This window comes from Lissotriton vulgaris, chromosome 5, assembly GCF_964263255.1.
Source record: "Lissotriton vulgaris chromosome 5, aLisVul1.2, whole genome shotgun sequence".
NCBI classification, from domain to species: Eukaryota; Metazoa; Chordata; class Amphibia; order Caudata; family Salamandridae; genus Lissotriton; species Lissotriton vulgaris.
In genome coordinates this window covers 1,469,836,210-1,469,860,184 of record NC_141693.1, presented here as the reverse complement: position 1 = coordinate 1,469,860,184, position 23,975 = coordinate 1,469,836,210, and positions in this window count along the sequence as shown.

The following is a 23,975-nucleotide window of genomic DNA, read 5'->3' as shown; positions in this document are numbered from 1 at the left end:
GATGACTTAGCTTGGGACTTGATGAGTTCGAACAGTTTTTTGGACAGTTTTTTGCTTGGTCAAGTTGAGTTCTGAAAAAGGTGGCCTTCGAGCATCTGATGTGTTTATTGTATACGCTTCTCAGGGATCTCGAGTGGTAGAGATGCTCAAGGAAGGGATAGGGCCGCCACAGCCTTTCTGTAAATCTTAGATTTCTTCTTTCGGAATTAAGACTATCTTTAAACCATGGTTTTGAGAGTTTAGAGGAAATTCTTTTAAGCTGTAGTGGTGCAACAGAGCCTAGTACATTAAGCATTGAGTGGTTATAGTGGGCCGTAAGGTCGTGGACATCAGACATGTTCAATGGGGAGGCAGGATGTTATCGCAGAGAGCGGTTTTGGGTTCTTAGGCTGGGGTCTACTTGCTCTTATCGATTACAGGATAAGGAAGGTGATGCAATAGTGGTCTGTCCAATCACATGAGAGGATTGAATCCAGGAGGCTGGAGTTGGGCTTATCAATGACAAGATCTAAGGTAGCTCCTTTGAGACTAGTAGGTCTGTCACAGATTTGGATTAGGTTGAAGTCAAGTAGGAAGGATTTAAGGCCATTGACCACCACATCATTTACATCATTCCAGTGAAGGTTGAAATCTCCCAGGAAAATCTGAGTGCCATGGAAATCTGCGATGTCCATGATCTGTTCTGTGAAGGGGAGGTTGTCGCGAGGGGGGTGGTAAAACATGTGCAGTTTGCATGTGTGATTTTTGCAACCAGTCACTTCAATGCTAGGTATTCACAAGACGGCAGAAGGTCGGCATGAAGTACTTTCACCGTTAGATTGCTACGATGTAAACATACAATGCCTCCAGCTTGACCACTTTTTCTGCCCAACCGAATGATATCAGAATTGTGAGGCATTAAGAAGTCCAGGATGAGAGCAGCCGAGTTATTTATGCAGGTTTCCGTCAACATGACAAGGTCCAGATCCTGAGCATGGATGAGGTCGGCAATGTCAGCAGAGTGTTTAACAGCCGATCTACAGTTTAGGGCTAATGCAAAAACAACAGTTGATGGACACAATGCAGAAAAATGTCATACATTCACCCCAGTACAGAGATCTGGGCCTAAACCCATCTTTTTTTGCTCACCATGCTATTCCAGTTTGAACTCAGCCATATGGAAATCAGTCTTGACCCTGTGCCTCATGGGAACAGTCCAGCCCGAACTGCCAAGCCAGGTCCTCCCTGGACTGAAAACAAGCCTCCTAGGACCGGCGTTGGGGTTTTACCCATTTTCAGCCAGGATAGCTGGATTCCAGTGACATGGAGAGCACAGGACCCACATCTGGGCATACCCGTCCCACTCTGGGTGACAAATGCAAAAACAGGACACCATGTAAGTTCCCAAGATTTCCAAAGCCCCAGACCCCCTGCACGAGTGTAGACTGCCGGAGGCCTTGGGCCCTGGATTCCTGTTAGAGCAACAGGATGCCCATAATAGGACCGCCACCAATAGCTTAGACCCCATCTCACTCAGGGAAGTTGAATTGGCAATTGAGAGACTGCTTCTGAATAAAGCCCCGGGTCTTGACAAGCTCCCGGGAGATCTTTTTCATTCCCAGCCAAAATTCTGGGCTCCATACCTGATGGTCTTGTTTAATATGGTTTAACAGGGTTCTTCATTACCTGAGACCAGGCTAGGAGCTGAGATTGTTCCGATCTTTAATAAGGGCTGCCCGCTCGTCCCATCCAACTACAGACCAATTAGCTTACTTGACACCACCCAGAAACTGATGGGCCGAATCCTACTCTATAGATTATTGGGCTGGATGGAGGAGAATAAAACTTTGAACCACCCTCCAAGCTGGATTTAGATCAGGGGTCTCGACTTTGGACCAGATCTTTCGGCTCCAGGTCCTATATTGGAAAACTGCAAGAGTAGAGGGTGGCAGCCTTTACCTTGTCTTTGTGGACCTGCGGGCCGCATTCGATCTGGTTCCTAGGGAGAGGCTCTGGACGGTGCTGGAGGAACTTGGTCTCCCTCCCTACTTATTAGATGCCCTAATCAGACTTCACACCGGGAATTACGCTCAGGTGAGGTGTGGGGAATTATCAGCCCGCTTCCCTGTCACCCGGGGCGTACGCCAGGGTTGCGTACTGGCCCCCACTCTTTTCAGTTTGTATGTTAATGGCCTGATAGATAAACTTAATTGTGTCAGGGACAACGATGCTCCATGCCTGGCTACTGGTAGGGTGCCCGCTCTAATGTTCGCGGACGACACTTTGTTGTTGTCGCGGACATCATCGGGCATCCAGCGGGTCCTGGACGGGTTTGTCTCCTTTTGTGCCTCGCAGGGATTGGCGGTCAACTTGGAGAAAACCAAGTTCATGATCTTCAATCCCCGAAGCACACCCACCCAAATCCCACAATGAATGGAACTCCACTAGAGCGAGTCAAGACCTTTATATACCTGGGGGTGACTTTGACTGAGCACTTTACATGGGACCACCAGGTTTCTAAATCTTCCCCGAGACTTGCACAGATTATGGGAGGCATAGGCAGACTCCACAGAGCCTCAACTTTTAAACCAGTTACCCCTGCCCTTGAGATATACAAAACACAGGTCAGGTCTGCAGCTTTGTACGCTGCAGAACTTTTTAGACACACGAATGTATGCAACTTACTGAAGGTCGAGCAGGCCTTCATGCGACATCTAGTTGCTCTCCCCCAAAGTACGCCCCTCGTACCACTACGCTTAGATTTGGGCTTGGAACCCATTAACGATTTGGTAGCTGCACGACCTCTGCTCTACTGGAGAAGGCTCTGGTCTGTGCCGGAGCTTGTATCCTTTAGAGTAGAGTTCATTACAATTTGGGTGCAGCTAAAGAATAAGAACATACCCTGGTTGGCACATGTAAAGGCTCTCCTCTACCAAATTGGCCTACCCCAACTTTGGGATACACCGGAGGACAGCTGCATGAGGATGCAAAGGACTGTATTAGTGGCGGCTGTAAGATCGCATAACCTCAAAATGCTACATTGTTCAACTTCCCTGGGCAGGCTGTCTACTGAGTTCCTACTGATGAAAGCCGAATCCAGGACAGAGGTGTTTCTGGACCTAGTGCAGCCTCCGCTTGCAAGAAAACTATACATCCAACTGAGGCACGGCTCTATACCGATTGGGGCATTGACATCCAGATGGGCAAAAACGATGGAGGCCAACTGCCCTGCTTGTAAATACTGTAGGGAAGACATTGTACATATCTTCTTTTTCTGTCCGGCATATAGTGAAAATCGGAAATGCTGGATTATCCCATTATGCAAAAACCTGGGTTTCAGACATTGTGTACAAGCTTGCAGAGTTTTAACCTACGATACCGCCCCATCCATTGTTTTTGCTGTCTCCCGATTTTTACTTGGCATGTGGCGGAGAAGAACTGTTTTTATTAATAAGAAATAACGGACTATTGCTTCTCACTTTTTTCTTATCTTTGATAACCAAAGTTTAATAACTTTTTTATCTCAATGTATTTAGGTTTTATTTCTGTGCCTGTACATATTATTGCACTTTTATGGTCATTGACCGAAATAAAGTTATCAAAAAAAAAAAAAAACAGTTGATGGACATAATGCAGAACAATGTCATACATTCACCCCAGTACAGAGATCTGGGCCTAAACCCATCTTTTTTGCTCACCATGCCATTCCAGTTTGAACTCAGTCATATGCAAATCAGTCCTGACCGTGTGCCTCATGGTAACAGTCCAGCCTGAACTCCCAAGTCAGGTCCTCTCTGGACTGGAAACAAGCATCCTAGGACCGGTTTCAGGGTTTCACCCCTCTTCAGCCAGGATAACTTGATTCCAGTGGCATGGAGAGCACAGGACCCACATCTGGGCATACGCGTCCCACTCTGGACGATAAATGCAAAAACAACAGTTGACTGACTGTGCCACTGGATTCTAGCTAGCCTGGCTAAGGAAGGGTGACATACCCTGAAACCGGTCCCAGGATGCTTGTTTTCGGTCCAGACTGTTCCCATGGGGCACAGGGTCAAGACTGATTTGCATATGGCTGGGTCCAAACTGGGGTTGCGTAGTGGGCAAAAGAACAATTGATTTAACCCATATCTTTTGTTGACTGGGGGAGAATGCATTGTCAGCATCCATCCATCAATTATCTGCTGTAACGATCTACAGTTGGGGGGCGTGGCTTGGCCGGCTGCAAGATGGCCGCACTGAGTGGGCTTTATTTATTTTATTTATTTATTTATTTATTTTTAGAGTTTTCTATAGCGCGAACTTGAACCGATTAGGTTATCAGAGCGCTTTACATAGCACCAGTTCCGTTACATGTTATCACAGCAGTTTACATAGAATCAGTTACGTTACACATTTCAGGAACTTGAACCGATTAGGTTATCAAAGCGCTTTACATAGCACTAGTTCAGTTACATGTTATCAAAGCACTTTACATAGAATCAGTTACGTTACACATTTCAGGAGCACGTTTCTTTTTGTTCTAGTGAGTAGGGTTATCTCTTCACACATGGGAAGGGATACACCTGGCTATATTCCAACAGGCGACTAGTCGTTACAGCTATAACTCTAAACACAGGGAGGGGATACACATGGATACAATCTAAGAATCACATAGGATACTAGTCATTAGAGTTATCTTCTATCTACACAAGAGGGATATGACTGGAAACACTCTAAGGGTCACATAGGGGTGGTAGAGAGTACAAAGGTCCACTGCAAACACTAGTGATAAGAGTCAACTACATACACATAGGAAGGGATACGACTAGTTAAACTCTAGGAGACGCATAGGGGTGGTATATGGTGTAAGGTCTTCAGCGAATACCAAAGCTTAGCATTATTGCAATCGGTCAAAGGTCTACTGCATACACTAGTGATTAGAGTTATCTCTATATACATAGGGAGGGGATATGACTGGATAAGCTCTAAGAGTCACATAGGAATGGTATATGGTGCAAGGTCTAAAGCAAATACCATTAATTAGTGTTATTACAATAAGTCAAAGAGCAGAGTTCCATAAGTGTGGATGCAGTCACAGCACAAAGGGAGGGTGGGAGGGATGCAAGGGTATGGAGAGAAGGGGAAGCGCAACAGAGAGGAAACATTTGAGGATCATCCACGGGGAAAAGGGTTAAGGCCAAGGGCATGGTAGGAGGGCTAGAGTCCAGAGAAACTGTCCGAAAACAGCAGCAAAGTGTCGGTCAGGACAGAACAAAAGTCCAGAAGTCCAGGAGAGAAGGTGGGAGCCCAGGTGGGAGATGAAGCAAAGGGAAGAAACATTTGAGGATCATCCACGGGGAAAAGGGTTAAGGATGAGGGAGTGGGAGGAGGGCTAGAGTCCAGAGAAACTGTCTGACCACAGCAGCAGGGTGTCGGTCAGGACAGAACAAAAGACAAGAAGTCCAGGAGAGAAGGTGGAAGCCCAGGTGGGAGATGAAGTTGGAGGCCAGCCGCAGGTGCGTCGCCATCTTGGAGAGCCTGCGGTCATCCGGCTCGGTGGGCGTGAAAGTGCGCAAGGTGGTGGAGGTGTTGGTGCGGTCACGCGTTGGCCATGGGGCGCTGCCCAGGCATGTTAAGAGCAGGCCCCGCGTGGCGGCTATCTTCGCTCTGCGGTCACTGGCGGCCGCCATCTTAGGTCCAGGCGAGTTGCAAGGAGGGTGGTGCGAGGGGGAGCCGCCGCAGCACTAGGGGCCAGTTGTGCACCCCCTGCCCAGGTATGTTAGCGGGAGGCTCCGCTAGGAATCAGCGAGCAGCCAGCGACCCTACCTCCCGGGTTGTTGTCGTCGGGTGGGCACCTCACAATAAGGCACTGCAACTGTCCGGTAGATCGTAGGGGTAGATGCAGGCGAGGGTCACTGCCAGGGATCCTTGAAGAGGGCTCACCCCGCAGGTATGAGACACAGAGAGAGCTTGCGGGCTCGCCTATGGGAGAGGCAGTAAGCGCTGGGGCCAGATGGTCAAGTAGAGGCGCCGACCGATAGTTGCAAGTCACACCCGGCCGCCATTTTAAGGTCAGGCAGGCGTGGGAAGGCAGATTGTAACCGGGGCCGCCCCCGGTATCTTGCCGCTACAGAGGCCCCCGGAGACTATCCTCAACTAGAGGCAGCCCCTGCGTCCCTCAGATTTCGCCCGTCAAGCGTACCTCCCACAGAGAGTTGAGGTCATCGGCGCTCTCATCAGGGCTCCGGCCGCCATTTTGCCCGCGGCCGTCCTCTCCTCGCGTCTCCTCACAGATCCAGCCGCTACAGCGGCACCAGGGGCGATCGGAGCAGCCCCGCAGGTGCCCTGCACCTTCCGCTTCCTATGGGTGCCGAAAACAGCCCCCGGGCCACTGGGGAACCGCCAAACCAAGCTCCCGAGCAGCGCCGGAGCCGGGAGCCGAGATGGATCACGACTGCCCGGCGCGGCTCCGCCCCAGATTCCAGATTATGTGCTTGGCCAGGCTTTGCTGGCCAAGCACATAATCCGTTAAAATCCTGCAGATGACGGCATTTATTTTACCCACAACCAACATCTCCTGCTCCGTTGGTGCCTGAGGCACAGTCCGATGCTGCTTTTAGCCTGCAGGGGCCGTGTACGGCCGTCTGATCGCAGCGCTGGGCGAGCCGGTCCTCCTCCCGCTGCGGCCTGCTGTGTGGCCAGACACCTCGAGCTGCCTGTGGGGGTTCCTGAGGATTCCCGACTACTCCCGGTGAGTGCAGCTGTTGCGGGGCAGTTTGTGGCGGGGTAGGGGCACACACGTAGTACCGCCGCTTGGCCCGGGCCTTGTGCTGATCTAACGCCCAGTTACACTTCCTCTTGCTCCGGCGCCACTGGCTACGGGCCTCACGACGCGTGCGAAGCTACGCAAAGCATCCACCCTGGCTGACACCTTTGGCGGCCTGCCACACCGTCATCGTGCCGCCCAGGGCACACACTTACTGCCGTCAGCCCCGTTCTTCAGGGGCCTTCCTGCTGTAACTCCCCCCTGCACCTGATGCGTTTCTAATCGCTGAAGTCCCTGCCGGCCTCGGCACTGTGATTAGTCATCAGCCGGTGAGCCGCACATCTGTACCCGGGCCTCTGCGCCTCACCCCAGAGGCCGTCAACACAATTTCACCACGCCTTGCCCTGAGCTCCTTTCACCGTCACGCATAACCTGGGGCCTGCCCCTCCTCTTCGCAGCTGGCATCTGCTAGCGTGTGGCTATTTACAGGGGGTGCTTTGTCAACCTGGAATTCTAGGGCATGCCTTGCCTTCTGCTTGTAGTGACACCTCTTTCGCACTGCCGGTTTCAAGCTGATGTGGTACTGAGGCCTATACCCTTGGCTGGTGACTATGGAAGCATGGATTGTGGGGCACCCTTTGGAGCTTTCTATGCTAATCAAATTTGCTCCCTCAGTCTCAGTGATCCGTTGGTCTACCGGCTGGTTTTTCAGTGGGTCCCCGGGTCACATATTCTAACCTACCTGTGCTATCTTGGCGGGATGTCGTTTTGCATCCAGCGAATCCTGCCACACCGCTCTGCCATTAAACAGTCTTCTAGTGGCCTGGACTGACTGCTGCCACCCCCTAGAGACAAAGTTCCTGCCACCCTTACAGTTGGTGTCTGCTGGGCAACTGCCCTCACAATCCGTGCTAACTACGCCTGCACACCTTGGCACACCTCACCTCTCCTCTCCTCTCCTATTCCCGGGTTTGACTTTTTTTCCTGTCTTAACCTACCATGGGGAGGTCTGACGAAAAACAACCCAAAATCTGCTTCGAGCAGCGTAGATCTACGCACTAAGACGGTGCAGGATCAGATTGCGGTGATCCCGCAACCAATATGGAGGCCCAGCTGACTCGTGACGAAGACCATGCTCAATGTCAAGTCCGGGGTCACTAGATTCACGGCTCAACTGGACCAACTCTCCGCACGTCTGGTCTCAGTCAAGGCCCGGGTGGACTCTCACGATTCCAGTCTCCTATATGTTGAGTCCAGGGTGTCAGACGCGGAGGACGCCACAACTCAGGATCGCCAGAAGCTGCTGCAAATGGAGAAAATCCTTGACATTATTCTGAATAAAAATGAGGATTTGGAGGCCCGCTCCCTGCAAAACAACCTCCGAATCACTGGAGTGCCCGAATCCACCAATATCTCCCGCATGGAGGACTTTGTGGAGCAGCTCCTCAGGGAACTCTTTGGTGACGTTCTCTCCCCCGTCTTTATTGTTGAACGGGCGCATCACTCCCTCGGCCCACGTCCGGGCCCCAGATTGCCTACTCGCCCCATAATTGCAAAGATTTCGAATTTCAGAGACCGCAATGCTATTTTACGTGCGGCCCGAGACAAGGGCGTAAGACGTCACCAGGGCAATTCGCTCTCATTCTATCCAGACTACACCATTGCAGTACAAGCGGCCAAACGTGAATTCCTCCCAGTCAAGAGAATTCTCCAAAACCACCAAGTCACCTACTCATTGGCATACCAGGCAAAGTTGAGGGTCCGGTAGGGTGCAAAGACATGTTTTTTCAGATCCCAGAGACGCTCTCGTTTTTGCCAAGAAACTCGATAAAACTCACCGCACCTCGCCTTTTAGCTCCCAAATTGCTGCACCGGACCACCTTTGTGACAATGATTAACTGGTTGTGCTCCTATGACTTTCTATTTCACTACGTTGTCTGAAGCTCCGGTAGCTTGGCCAACCTGCTCTCCTGCAGGGGAGTTTGCAGAGTCCTGCTAGGCCCTCACAGGAGAATTCCCTTATTCACCATGGTTTCCCTTTTTCCAAGTTGTGGGTTCCTGGGGTGGGAATGGGTGGAGTCTCAGCCTGATTAGGGGGTTGGAGAGGGTGCGGGAGTGGAGGGTCTCTTGGTAATGTTCTTTGGTTGTGGGGGTGGGATTGAGGGTCTGTTAGGAAATGGTCTTCTCCTTTTTGGACTATTGTATTGCATCTTCTTGGGTGCATGGGAGAAGGTAGGGTTTGTGGGCTGCTCAAGTTTTCCTGTTCTCATTTTGTGTTTCTCTTCGGCACACAACACTGTACTTTTATGTTAGTTTATGGTTATATGCCTGTACGATGCACCTCACAATTTTGTTGGCTCGCACCTCCTGGTTCGACGCTGTTGGTTTTACCCTTCTTCCCATTTCACTGACGCTCCTCATGGACAGACTACATATGTAGGCGCTGGCTCAATTGCACTTCACTATGACTGCTCAGCACATGTATGTAGATACACCTACTATTGCTACAAAAACCAGATCTAGGTCACGGACTGAACTTGCCACTCCACGCCTCCCTTGAATAGCGTTTAATGACTGACTCTGCATGCTGGACCTGGAATATTTGCGAGCTCAATGACCATCGCAAGGCAAGGCTAATTCACTCCCATTTAATTTGCCATAAAGTGGACTACAAGAAACCCATCTGTTACCAACAAGATTTTAATGTCACGCTTTCTGCTGCCTTGGATCGCTCTGGCCCACACTTATCCCACCCCGCTCCTCTGCTCTCCTTCAATCAATCCTTATCGACATCTCACTATTCGATGCCTGGCGTCACTTATGGCCCAAGGCCCGGGAGGGTACTTGCGTCACCGGCCCCCGCGGCTGTTGGTCTCACATAGATCTCTGGATCACCTCCCCGGATGTCCTCACTTGGCTCACCTCCGCTACTAACATGGCTCTTACTCGCTCTGATCATGCACCAGTCCAGCTCGGGCTACACCTTCCCCACTCCTCAGTGTGCTTTCTCCAGGAGGCTCCCTCTTAGCGCTCCGAGACAGTTTTCTGTGCTGAAATCCAAACCTCTATTTCTAACTATTTCGACTTTAACCTCGGCTCCATAGATTCGGCATCCACCCTGTGGAAAGATTTCAAGACCGTCATCAGAGGCGACTATCTCCAAACAATCTGGCATCCTTTGCTCCATCTGTTCCTCTTTAAGGAGGCTCGAGGCAGAGATTAAGGCCCTGGACGCTGTTCAGGCAAACGATCCAAGCCCCAAGAATCTAATGGTCCTGCGCGGAAAACAGAGTTCGCGGAGGAGGCTAATCGGGAACTCTTTCCTTGGTAGGGAGGCCCGGGCTCACCATTTCAGTGAGGGTGACCAGCCTGGTAAGACCCTGGCCAACCCTCTCCGTCCCTCTCGGCCTGCATCTTATATTACTGCTCTCATGTCCTTGATTAACAGACAACAAAATCTTTGCTAAGTTACTGGCCTCCTGACTTCTCCTCCTTATGCCCACTATTGTGCTTCCTGACAAGTCAGGCTTCATTCCCGGTCACACCACTTCTCAATCTTCGAATTATTTTCTGTCCTCCATCAGACTAACCCTAGCCTTCCAGCTGTCACTGCTCTTCTCGATTCCACCAAGGCTTTTGATACCATTGAGTGGCCCTTTTTATTCTTTTTCTTTTACCCCACCTTCCGCTTTAGTGACATTTTAATTCGTAAGATATCACTCCTCTACACCAGCCCCGCTGACCGTCAACGGCCAGATCTCCAATCCCATTCTGGTTGAGCAGGGTACTCGGCAGGGGTCCCCACTTTCCCCTATGCTCTTCACCATTGCGATGGAGCCACTGGCCACTCAGCAACACCACACTCCGAGTGGTATTGGCTTTTCTACCCTTGCCCTTTTGGTTTCTATGTATGTATGTGGATGACATTACACTATACTTCCGCCACCCCAAGACAATCTCAGCCCTCTGGTGCGTGAGATAACACAGTTCAGCGATCTGGAACAAGTCAGTTCTGTTCCCTCTTATGGATGCTACTAAGCCTTTTGCCCCTGACTTCCCGTTCGTGTGGACCTCCTGCCCCACGCGCTAGCTGGGTATTTGGCAGAGTAGAGACCTGGATGATCTATGGCGTGCAAATTTTGGGCGCACGGTGGATTGGCTAGTCTAAAATCTCACTGGAACAGACTTCCCTTATCCCTGGCTGGTCAGATCACTATCGCCATGATGGTGGTCCTCCCGAAGTTTCTTTACCTCTTTTTGAATATCCCCCTACTACTGACTTTGCTATTTTTGATAGACTCCGCTCCCTGATCATATCTCTCATGTGTGCCGGCAAGCAACCCAGGATTGCCTACGACATCCATGCACTCCCCATGTCAGTTGGCGGTATGGGCGCTTCAGATTTCAAACTCTACACCTTATGTGCTCAGGCCAGCTTTCTTCACTTCTGGATTCACCCCTCTCTATTTCAGCCACATGTCGCAGCCGAGACTGACCTCGCAGCCCCTTGGCCTTTGAATACTGCTCTGTTCGCCCCAGCCGCCCACCCACGGGCTGAGGTCGACACGGTTGAGACACTTCGCTGGGTCTGCGTCGCCTCTCTAATTCCACCATGCTATCTGCCAACACCATGCAGATTGTAGGTCAGCCTACATTCCCTACTCTCCAACCATCTGGCATGTCCATGCATGCTACCCGTCTTGGCCTTGTGACACTGGCGGCTCTATATTCTTTCTACTCTCTTCCAGCCTCCTCAGGCCGTCTGGATACTTTGCTCTTTTATCAGCTGTGGGCTATCTGCAGGGAGTTACATCCCTTTCCCCCAGCCTCCTCCGTTGATGCCCAAATGAAATGCAATCACTTTGTCGACTGCTTCCATCTCCACCAATCGTGCTCACGTGGGGTAAGGACATTCCCCAAGCTGATTGGCTTTACTGTTGCAAACAGACTAAAAAGCTATTACCCAATTACCGCCTTTGTCTAATACACTTCAAATATTTACACAGGGTTTACCGCACCCCAGCTCAGCTACACAAACTGGGACTCATCCCCAATGATCGATGCCTGCGCTGCTCTGCCCCTGCTGCGGACTTCGCTCATTTGGCCTGGCTATGCCCTAGTGTCGGATTTCTGGCAGGAGGTCTGCGCAGCTATCGGAGATCACCTCCTCGCCGATTTGGCCTGACCGACTGTAATGCCCATTGAGCTTAGTTAAATTCTGCTCGGACTCCACTCACCATCTGACTTTAATGCTGCTTATTCTCGCGCGGCATTGTGTGTGGTGCAGACAGGCACCTAAATTTGCCCAGTGGCTCGAGGACGCCTCTATGTGTCAGACCCTACTATCGGAATTCTGGGACCTTATGCCTGCCAGATCTCATCCTCCTGATATATATTGGGAGGCCCCCTGGTGACATACCCTCATGCCTATTCTCCTCCCAGCCAGTCTGCCTCTCCCACACCCCCCACCGTCACTTCGCCCAAAGCAGCTGCCGGTGCTGGTCAGTAGCTTTCTTCCAATCCAAGTGCTCTGGAGTCAGTCCTGCTCATTCCTCAGCGGTGCCGCTATTACCGTATCCCTGCTCTATTTAGCTTTTCAATGTGATTCTAGTACTGTACAGGATAATGCCTTGATTTGTTTGATTCCTTCCCTCTGGTGTTGTGCCATGTTACTGATGCATACTGTATGATGCAGAACTTTTCAATAAAGGTTTTCAGAAAAATCAAAAAATAAAAACAGAATCTAGTTTAGGAGCACGCATTGGAGTCTTTTGTTGATGTCCGTTGGTTCAGGTAGAGTGGTGGTGACTTTCGTGAGGTTGTGCTCATTTAAAGTTCTGGTATTTGGCCTAGGTTCCCTTAAGGGATCAGTGGGAATGGATTCTTTTTTTTTTTAAATCGTTTTTATTGTTTGCAAGAAGTGACAGTATTCATGACAAATCAGTTCCATAATTAACATACAATTACCATCGCTACAAACAACAAATAAAATAGAGGAATGGAAACAATATAAAGTATTTCATAGATCAAACTTCACATTGATTCTACTAATAAAATAATAAACTAATAAGACAGAAAAACCAGATTAGGCCTAATCACAGCTCTTGACCATCAAAAAAACTCTTCCATATCTTTTCTTTCCTCTGAAGGGCTTTAGGACCTCTAAGTTTAGCTAGAGAAAGCTCCATAGTTCTAATTTCATACACAAATGATAGCCAATCTGCAACCTTGGGGGGTTCTTTAGAAATCCAGACCCTGGCTATAATTAATCTAGCACATGCTAGCAAAATCGTTAAAAGATCTTTATTGGGACAGTTCCTATCTTGAATATCTAACAAAACCCATTGTGCCGTAAGATCCATTGAACTTATTTGATTAAATTGAAGATGGTATGATATACGATTCCAAAAATTTGAGAGTGCGGGGCAGTAAAATAACATATGTTCAATTCCAGCCGCGGCAGTGTTACATTTAGCACACCTGGATTTATCTGTCAAAGAATTACCTTGTGCCCAGCTGGATATTCTTTGTGGCGTATAATATAGTTCAGTGACTGTCCTATATAGTTGCATTTTCAGATTGGAAGAGTGAACTATATCATTCAAGTGGGTTAGGGCATTACCAATGTGGACTGAATTAATATTTTGATCTAATCTACGAGACCATTTAGCTGCGATTTGAGTTGTGTTTTCTCCCTTCTCCTTAATGAGCCATTGATATCCCCATTTAATCAGTGATTTAGTTTTTTCTGAATAAATACCCTCAAGAATTTCAGATTGTTTGACTTCCATTATCTTCAATTTGTTCCCAAAAAAATCTCTAAGTTGTCTATATTTAAAGTGCATATCATCCGTAAGCCCATTTATAATTTTTAAACTCTCAAAATCCATCAAACCATTGATACCATACAGGTCTCCTAATGTGTTTATATCCAGTCTCATCCACCGATTACCCAAGCCATCCGAAAAAATGCCAGGATTATTCCATAGTCTAAGCTCAGCGTTGTAAAATGAGCAGTTACTAATGTGCAGTATTTTGTCCCAAATTCTAATAGCATGCTTAGCCGTCTTGAATTTTACTCTTTTAAAGTAATTAGGGTCATGGACACGTAATAGAAATTGGTTGGCATCTGCCCCCAACATATACTGGTGAAAAAATAAAGAAGGAGTATTTTTTAATAGGCTCCTAATGCGCAAAAGAAAAGTAGCTAAAAAGTAAAGATTAAAATCCGGAAAAGTAAGTCCCCCCTTAGAAATAGGTAATGTCAAAAATTTTACCGCTCTTCGTGCCTTTTTATACCCCCAGATAAAGCTGCTACAGATGCCATCTAATTTCTTAAAAAACAGCTTATTTGGCTGTAGCGGTATAGCTCTACACAAATAAAGTAGCTTAGGTAAAATTTTCATTTTGATCAGATTTAGTCTCCCTAATAAACTCAAAGGTATCTTATGCCATTTTTTAAAGCTCGCAGTTGTTTCTTTGAGAAATGACCCATAATTTATTTCAACAATTTTCTCCACTTTAGCCATGAGCTTTATACCTAAATATACGGCTTCTTTACAGGTTTTATAAGTGCATGTAGCCGGAGTATAGTTAAGTATGATTTGGGTTTTGTTAACATTTAATTTATACCCAGAGATTTTCCCATACTTGTGTGCTTCCTCTATAATTGCAGGCATAGTCTTACAAACATCCGATGTATATATTGCGATATCATCCGCAAAGGCAGTTAATTTGAGGGTTGTATCCCCATGTTGAGCAGGTATTATATTAGTTTGGTCATTTAAAGCATTTAAAAAAGGTTCTAAGGATAAAGCAAATAATAATGGTGAGAGGGGGCATCCCTGTCTTGTACCTCTAGCAATCTTAAAATTATTAGAATCTGTACCTCCATAGCTAATCACGGCCCGTGGTTCATCATAGATTGACTTAACCCAGTCTAAGTAAGAACCATTTATGCCCATTTTACTTAATACCGTCCACAGATAATCCCACCCCACTCGGTCAAATGCCTTTTCAGCATCTAACATTATCATACCGAGTGGGGTGTTAGTGGTTTCTGCTACATCCAAGGCGGTTATTGAGGTATTAACATGCATAGTGGTATCTCTACCCATCACAAAGCCATGCTGTTGGGGATTGACAATGTCAGGCATATGGGGCGCTAGCCGATTAGCTAGGATTTTAGCAAAAATTTTCACATCGGAATTTAGTAGAGATATGGGCCGATACGAACCACACTCTTTTTCTGGCTTCCCCTTTTTCAGAAAAAATATAATTTTAGCGAGTTTCCATGAAGAAGGAGCTTGTTTAGAAACAATAATAGAGTTAATAACTGTTTGTAGTAATGGAGCCAACTCTTGATAGCAGAGTTTATAAAATTCTCCTGGTATACAATCTTCACCAACCGCCTTGCCTAAGGGTAGATGTTCGATAGCTATTTTAATCTCCTCAGTAGTAATATTTGAGTTTAGATGTTGAATTATTTCATGGTTAAGTTCTCGCGATGAGCCTAGATGTTGATCAAGATATTTTTCAATCTCTATTTTACTCGGTAACTCCTCTGGGGTATATAAATGTTGGTAAAATTTAACAAATTGATTTAAAATTTGATCCTCTTGCCCATATAACACTAAATCTGACCCAATTATTTCCTTTATTCTAGTTTTCGCTTTCCTATCTGCAGTTTTAAAGGCTAATATTTTTCCAATACAGTCGCCGCCTTCGTATTGATCTAATTTGTATTTATGTAATCTTACTGCATATCTTTCCCTTAGCGTTTTCCTAAGTCCTGCTTGTAGTCCCGCTAATTGTGTTCTAATCAAATCAATATTATTTTTTGATTGCAATGTTGCTTCAGCCAATTGTAATTCCACATCTGATAATTTAGATGTCATATCCTTATTCTTATTGCGATTTTCTGCATTAAGCCTATATACATACTGTTGGACACACCCTCTGATGCTACACTTGCAGGTGTCCCATACAGTATTAATGCTAGCTGAGTTAATATTTTGCACAATAAATTCCTGTATATGATTTTTGATTAATGTAATGAATGTTGGGTCAACCAATAAGTGTCTAGGAAAAGTAAATTTTCTTAATTTTACATTCTGATTTTCAATATTAATTTCCACAAGAAGAGGATTATGATCTGATGTTACTTTGGGACAGATTTCAATCATGCAATTTTCTAAGATACGTTCAGAGGCCCATATCATATCAATCCTAGAACATGATCTATGCGGGGCAGAATAATAAGTAAAACCTGGCACCTTTGGATGTTTGGATCGCCATAAGTCTCTAATATTGTTTAGTCTTGCAAGTTCTAAAATTGCAGCTCTTACTTTGTGCATTCTCTTATAATTCATTGGCCCCGTAGAATCCAATTTATAGTTCATCACACAATTAAAGTCTCCAGCAATAATAATTTCCCCTTCCCATTCTAGTAGTTCTAAACTTAAATCTTCATAGATTTTAGGCTTATCAATATTTGGGCCATATACCACACAGAATACTAGTTTAGCTTTAGCCCCTTGAATCTGTGTTATTGCCCAGCTACCTCTATTATCTGTGGCAGTTTTCCTTATGTCTAATTGAAGTGTTCTTTGTTTTAAAATAGCAACCCCCCTTATGGTCTCATTCAGCGAAGTACAAATAACCAATTCGTAACCTAGTTGTGTTAGCAACTTTCTATCTTGATATTTTATATGAGTTTCTGTCAGCAGCACTATGTTAGGGTTATACATTTTAATCTCTTCTTGTACTAAATTTCTTTTACTTTTGTTATTTAGGCCATCTACATTCCAACATAAAATTCTTAACTTAAGCATTTATTTAATATTAGTCTTATACATAATGTACTCCTATTCCTCCCTGTTTTGCCCTTCATTAACATTACATTCCTACTTTTCTTGAAAAAAAATAAAACGTCAAATCTTGCAAACACATTTTTCACTTTTATCACCGCCCCCACCCACGACTCCCTTTGCCACCCTTGCCCTTGTGGCAACCCCACCCCCTCCCTTGCAGCGCCCCGTTCCTTGGGGGGGAGCTCCCCTCTAGCATTGCTGCCGCTGGAGTGGCAGCTCTGTGAAGAAGCATACATGAGTGGTTGCTCAAACCTAAGTTGATTCATGCCTTTTGTATCTATATTTTAACTCACATTCAAAATATCGCACAAAATAGAGGATAGAAAAAAGAAAGAGAGTAGAGGGTATAAACATATGGCTGTATCTAATCTACCTTCCTATACTTTAGCAGAAAAAAAAAGGGGAAAAAAAAGAGTATAGCCCTAATTCTCTTTTTCTTTTTGCTTTCTTCTTTCATTATCACATGAGAATTTTTCCAAACATTGTTCCGCAGATAGGGGATCGGTGAAAAAGGCCACTTGTCCATCCCGAATGACTTTAAGGCGAGCAGGCTCTTGAAGGAAGGCCAAACATCCTATATTTTTAAAGGCATCAATTAATTTCCGAAGTTCCCACCGTTTATCCATAGTTACCTTAGTTAAATCAGACTTCACAAAAAAAGTGAAATTATCAACAGTTACAGGATTATTTGGTTTTGCTTTTAGTGCTACTGCTTGTCGCAAAAGAAAATTGCCAAAGTAAATCAAAAAAGGTCTTGGAAATTTACTATTAGTATTCCTTTGAACTAACGGGAGTCTGTGTACTCTCTGGAGTTGAGAGTCCCAATCCGCGAGATCAACGAAGGCCCTTTGGAAAAGTTTGACCACAAAAGCTCTCGGGTCTGACCCCTCAATACCTTCCGGTATCCCAAATAATCTAAGATTTTGTCTTCGGGCCCTATTTTCCAAATCTTCCACTTTGGTTTCCAGCAGGGACACTCTAGAAGTATTCTGTTTAATAGTTGAAGTAGCATGGTTAACATCTTCTTCCACCTCCACTATTCGTGTTTTAATATCTTCTATTTCTTTGCTTATTCCTCCTAGATTTTGGCAGATATCCCTCATGGTTCCTTGCATTTTAATGTTATCCTCTCTTAGTTGGAGGTATTGTTGTTGACTCTCCACCCTCTGATCTAACAAAGTCTGCATAATTGCCTCCATTGATATGCCTTTTGGTGGTGTGGGATTGGAGGTATCAGAAGTGCATGGCGGAGAGGAGTTTCTAGCTTGTACTATAGACCCACCAGGTATTGTTTCTTGCAGATTTATATTTGTACCTGCTGACACATCAACCAAAGAGTCTGATTCCATTACTTTTCCTGGATTATCATCAGAGTTATGATCTATTTGATCTAGTTGTGTCTGCATTTTCCTCAGACTGGATACTATAGTTTCCTCGACTTCGTTTATCTCCTCGCTATTAAGATTTGAAAGCTCGAGATTTTGTTCCACACTTGATTTCTCAGCCTCATTTGGTATGGTATGCAACATAGAGGTATCTGAAGTACCACTAGGAATAGGAGAAACTCTAGGTGTCTCTGAATGTGTCACAACATTTAAGTCATCATTCTCTTCTTCAGAGACTATGGTCGTATTACTAGAGACCTCCTGATTCAAGGGAAGTACATTTAAATTAGAGTCGGTTAGTGGATCCATGGGTCTGTCCAAATTTAAGCTTATAGCATTACTTAAATTATCCTCTTGAATTTTACTCAACTGCCCATTGAGTTCGTCAGGACTGGCCCCCGAGAGTCTTAAGGCCATATTCTTTACTCCGCCTTTAGCTTCTATCCACCTTCTCAAAGGGCTGTCGTCAATTAATCGACTCCTTTTATTTTCTACCATTTCTTTACCCGTTGCTTTTAATAGGAGGTTTTTTTGTTTCGTCTTAACCTTTCTCTTAGCTTTCCTTGGAACCAGTTTTTTATTAGTTATCGCTTTGGGAGTCTCATTAGGCCCTTCCTCTTCTTGTTCCGAAATCTCCTCATAGTCAACATTTGAGTCTTCATCTGATTTAGTCCCAGATTCCTGTCCTAAATCAATCACACCCTCTCTCTCCTTCTCCTTCTCTTTTGATTTAGGTTTATCAGTCTTTACAACTATCTTATTGCTAGCGTTAGAAAGCTCAGAGCCTCCCAGTTGATCTTGTGCCATATGTAGTGGTTTATTAGTTAAATCAGTCTCTGTATCGTTCGCAGTTTCACTAACATAGTCCAGCTTCGTTTCACTAGTTTCCTTGATTACTGAGTTTGTAGGCCCCTTATCCATGGATAGTTTATCCGATCCTTTCTTACCACCCCGTCTCTCAGTAGCAAGCCCGTTATCCTGAATAGTTTCCTGAGTACTCTTCTCTGCTTGAGCCTCTCCAGATTTATTGCATGGTTCTTTAATTCTGGCATGTATTTCTTCATTTTTATTTTTATCGCCTTTGCCATTCTCATTCCTCTTATGTTTGCCGGCAGGCAGCGTCTCTGTTAAACTTGAATCCACATTTAACTCGCCCCTGATGTTTCCCTTTACGGCAGCAGTGGAATCAAATATCATCCCTGGGCACAAACTCTTACCGACGTCACTTTCTATTTTTTTAGCACCATTATTAGCCCCATGAACATTCAAACCGGGGTTACAAGTCCCACTTGAAGATGTTTGTAAAGTCTCGTTCTTATCCCCCAGGGAGATTACCACCGTTACCCCTACAGCCACCGCAGTCATAGTACCTGTAGGTGCTTTTTTAAGTGCCAGAGCGGTCTTCCTGGATCTGGTCTGGCGAGAGGACATCGACTCGTACACCACTGCTGTTTCCGCCAATTCCGCCGATTCCGCCGCTTCAGTAAATCTCTGCAGCCTTTGCAGCTTTCGCCGTGTTCCTGGGATAGCTCTCAGGTGTGTGCCCTGAGTCAACGCTGGGAACGCCCAGCTTACCGAAAAAGTAGAGGGCGGTGTAGCTCGAATGAAGCTCACTGCTCGGCTCCAGGAGCGGAGCGAGCTCCTGCTGTGCTGCAGCAACTCCCACAGCATCGATCCCGCCAGGCGCCGGTCTCCAGCTATTCCTCTCGCTCCTTTTCAGTAAGTACAAAAAGTCGCCAGCGAACCCGTTAAATTTTCCTTCTCCTTCTCCGTTCTCCGTTAGAGCTCCATTATGTAGAATTCGTGCATTCGTGCATTAGGGCAACGTAAACGCGGTTTACAGGAGCAGACCCCACATGCAGCGTCTCCACTCGGCGGCGTTCAACCCGCCATCTTGACTCCTCCCTGTGGGAATGGATTCAAATGTGTTGCAAGTTTGATATGGTGGAGGGATGTGCCGGATCTTTTGAAAGTAGGAGAATGAATATCCCCATCAGACAGGGATTCTCTACATCTGGAGGGGCAAGAAGGGTCATTAGGGTGCAGAGCAAAGGCCGACCTATGGGGTGTGTGGGATAGAGACCTCAGAATATGGGCGGTGAGGGGGGAGCCAGGTACACCCACTCTTTTGGGAGTGAGTGGAAGGAGTGAGTGGAGATGGTGATTATTCAAAGCGGAGCAACCAAGTCTGGAGTTAGTGGATAGCTCATCAGTGATGTGTAATAGGCTACGTAGCTTTTCGTTTTCCCCATTGAGTAAGTTGAAAACTCAAGACCACAAATCTAAGTAACGCAGGGGAGGTGAAGTTCACAATAATATTCAAGTAAACCAGTACCTTAAAGTTCAGACAGGGACCTCAAGAGAATGTGGCGTAATACTGGATGGCAAATCCTAGAGGAGTGGCCCAGCCTCTTCTGTGCATGACAGGTCTGTCTTGGCCTTGGTACACGCCCGGCACGTCCCACGTTGCGGGATGCAGGCGCTGCTTTTAAACCTCCTGAGGAGAGTCAGCCCCAATGCTCACTGGGTGACATAGTAAGACTCCAGTGCAGTGTAACAAGCAGGTGTAGAATGCAGCAGAATTCATGAGCAGGAGGCCGCCAGGAAAATAACTCTCCCTGCGGGAAGCGGTGCCTCTTTTAAAGTTCCTACAACAATTCAGCCGCAAGGCTCACTGGGGGGGGTGGGGTGGTCCCACCCCCAGTGTGGTGTCACAAGGGGGCATTAAATGCTGCAGAATTACCAGGCAGAAGGCCGCCAGGAGAAGTGTGGCTCAATGGTTAGAGCGGTAGACCCTGATGCAGAGGTCTGGCCCGGGACCAGGGTTCAATTCCCCGCCTCGGCGGGTCTTGGGCTCAAAAATTGCACGGACCTGATAATTCTCGCCTCAGTGCCTATTCCAATCATGGAGTCCCACTCTGCAACTCTGGGCAAAAGCTTGCTTAATCTCCACAACAGCCCCCACAACGCTAAGGATGCCTGGCCTCCACCTTGGGGGTTCCCAGGAGTGGACGCCTCACAGGGAAAGCCAGGATGGGTTCGACAGCGGTATTCGTACAAGCGCCTTGAGACCCTTGCGGGTGAGTAGTGCGCTATACAAGTATCAATTTACATTTACAGGAAAATAGCCTATTTCGAAATGCTCTTTCATTGGTATCAGCCTCTTTCCAAGTTATAAGGATCGTCTGCTTCCTAGTGCGGTATGTTTGAGGTGTCCAGATGTTGCATATGATTTGTGCCACATTCATTGGTCATGCCCTGATTTGGATCTCTATTGGCACCATGTATGGTAGATGCTACAATCAACTAGTTTTATTCATTTTAAAGAGTTGGACCTGCTGGCCTTGTTACAGGATTCTGTTGCTTTGGTTAATATGACTTTTCATTGACTCAGATGCCGGTGGCCGCATATTGTGGCATTGTTGTACATTACAGGTGCCCTCCCATCAAGAATGACTAGCCGAAGCTTACCGGGTAGCTACATATGAACGCCTAATTTACAAGGTTCAAGTTCAAATCCAGATACTCACAAGGTTTGGGGGTCCATTGTTGAGCCTAGTTAAACTCTTACAGGGGGTATACTTCTTTTATCCGCTTATCCGTGATGGCAATTGGAGTGCTTTCATCTGTAATCTGAGTCCGTGATTAAATGTTTGAGGCAGGTGACAATTTATTTCTTTGTGGGTTGTGTTATGTTATAAGTGGGGAAAGGTTACCTCAGGCATTGCTTAAACTATATTTGATAAGCAAGATGGTTCTTATATTACTTATTGGTTTTTATTTTCCTATTTTCTTTCATTCTTTGTTACATTTTTGATGGTTTCTTTTTGGGATCCTATTTAGTATAATATTTGAGAGTGGAGTACTTGGTATTTCATTACAGTTGATTTTCATGTATAATAAAAATGCCAATAAACAGACCCTCCAGGATTTCGCTGTTTGCCGTGAAATCAGCACTTTTGTAAAAATGCCGCGATTTTTACATAAGTGCCTGCTTCATGTTAGGATGACACCTATTTTATTTATTTCTCCAGAAAATATGGTTTGTACTGGGTCGATAAGAGTTTATTTTTTTCACAAGATTAAATACTTGTATCTGTACATGCTGTTAAATTAAGTATTATGTTGCTGCCTATGAAGTGGGCCCTGTAGCATGCGATGGGGCTAGATTTATCACTGTATCGAATGCTCTGTCCGGAAAATTCTGTAGTTAAATTTCCCACATCTATGAAAACTGCAGCTGAATACTCGCTATTTGTAGGCTGCAATTTTCACAGTGCCATTCATTATGCTGCACCTTTGTTTTTAGCAATACGCTGTACCTTTCACGACATTATATAAAGGAAGATCTTTTTACAGTGCGCTCACAACCGGCCAGTCGCTGCCCCCACTGAAACCATATCCCAGGGAGAGAGAGAACTTCGGTTCTGGTGGTTCCACCAAGACTTAGCCTTTTTCCACATTATTCCAGCGAGAAATTAAAACTTTAGGTAAGTAGAAATTGGTTAGGAGGATACAAGACGCAAGAACCAGTGCAAAAATTGTACAGCAAAAACCGATGACCGTCTTTTCTATTGCAGTGCAACCTCTCCAGAATCCAGGAAATCATCCCAAATGTTTTGGATAGCCCCCTTTTTTTTTTGCTTGCTAGAAATTCCACATCAGGGGAAAGAGTTCATTGGCAACTCACCCTACCTTCGCCAGATTGCTTCAGTGATGGCCCCATAAGACTGTGTGAATGAAGAGCTCGTGGCCCCTGGATGACAAATGCGCCCCATCCCTATGGTACAGCTCTTTATCTCCACGACACCACACTATGGGTGCTTAAAGATGTAACTCTGCACTAGTATTATAGGCTGCCCCTGTGAGCTAAAGATCCTGATTTGCAGCCCAGCAAAAAACCCTTGCTCATCATCACATCACATCAGGGCCTATTTCAAAGTGGAATACTCTGCTAAAACAGTTTCATTGTTTTAAAGCTGAAAATGAATTATTAGTAGTAAAATAAAGTGCCGCAAAATATCCATATTTGTGCCGCTAAATTTTTATATTTGTGCTGCTAAATTTGATTGCAAAAACAACAGGTGATGGACCGAATGTGGATCAATGTCACACATTCAACCCAGTCAAAAGATCTGGGTCCTAATCCATCGTTTTTTTGCACTCCACACCACCCTGGGTTAGACAATGGCGATATGCAAATCAGCTCTGACCCTGTGCCCCATGGGTCCAGTCCGAACTACAAAAGCCATGTCCTTCCCAGAACGGAATCAAGCATCCGAGGACCGGACCGGTTTCGAGGTAACACCTCTCATCAGCCCGGCTACCTGCCAAATACTCAACACAAAATCGTGATCGAAAACACACGCAATACCATCAAAATGAGAGGAAAATATACAGTTCACTGAAAACCCAATCTGTGAGCAAGGTGTGGGAAAAGAAAATGCGAAAAATACAAAACAGGAATGTAGTTAACAGAACTCTATGTTCAGTGATTCTTCACTGGCTGGAAAAAAAGAGGAATGGAAATAAATTCCAAGTATTGCCTGCTGGATTTCTAGAGGTCAATTGTGAGATTTATTTATATGACCGCTACATTTTAAGCCGAAGGAGACTCCAAATGAAAAGACAAATTCCCATGGAAAGGTGATAATTGCTGTGTAAATTACAGTACAAGTAAGATACCAAATGCCCATAAAAGTTTGTTTCTAATACCCAAAACAGATTTGCTGCTCAAAATCCTTTTCCGTTGTCAACGAGAAAATACCAAAAAGGAAAATGCATGCATTGTAGTATCTTCTCATTGACAACGGAAACGGATTTTGAGCAGCAATTCTGCATTAGGTATTAGAGACCAACTTTTAATGTGCATATGGTATCTTCCTTCTACTGTAATTTACACAGCAATTATCACCTTTACATGGGTATTTGTCTTTTCATTTGGAGTTCTTTGTTTTAACTGTTTCGAGAATCAAAATGTATTAGCATCAC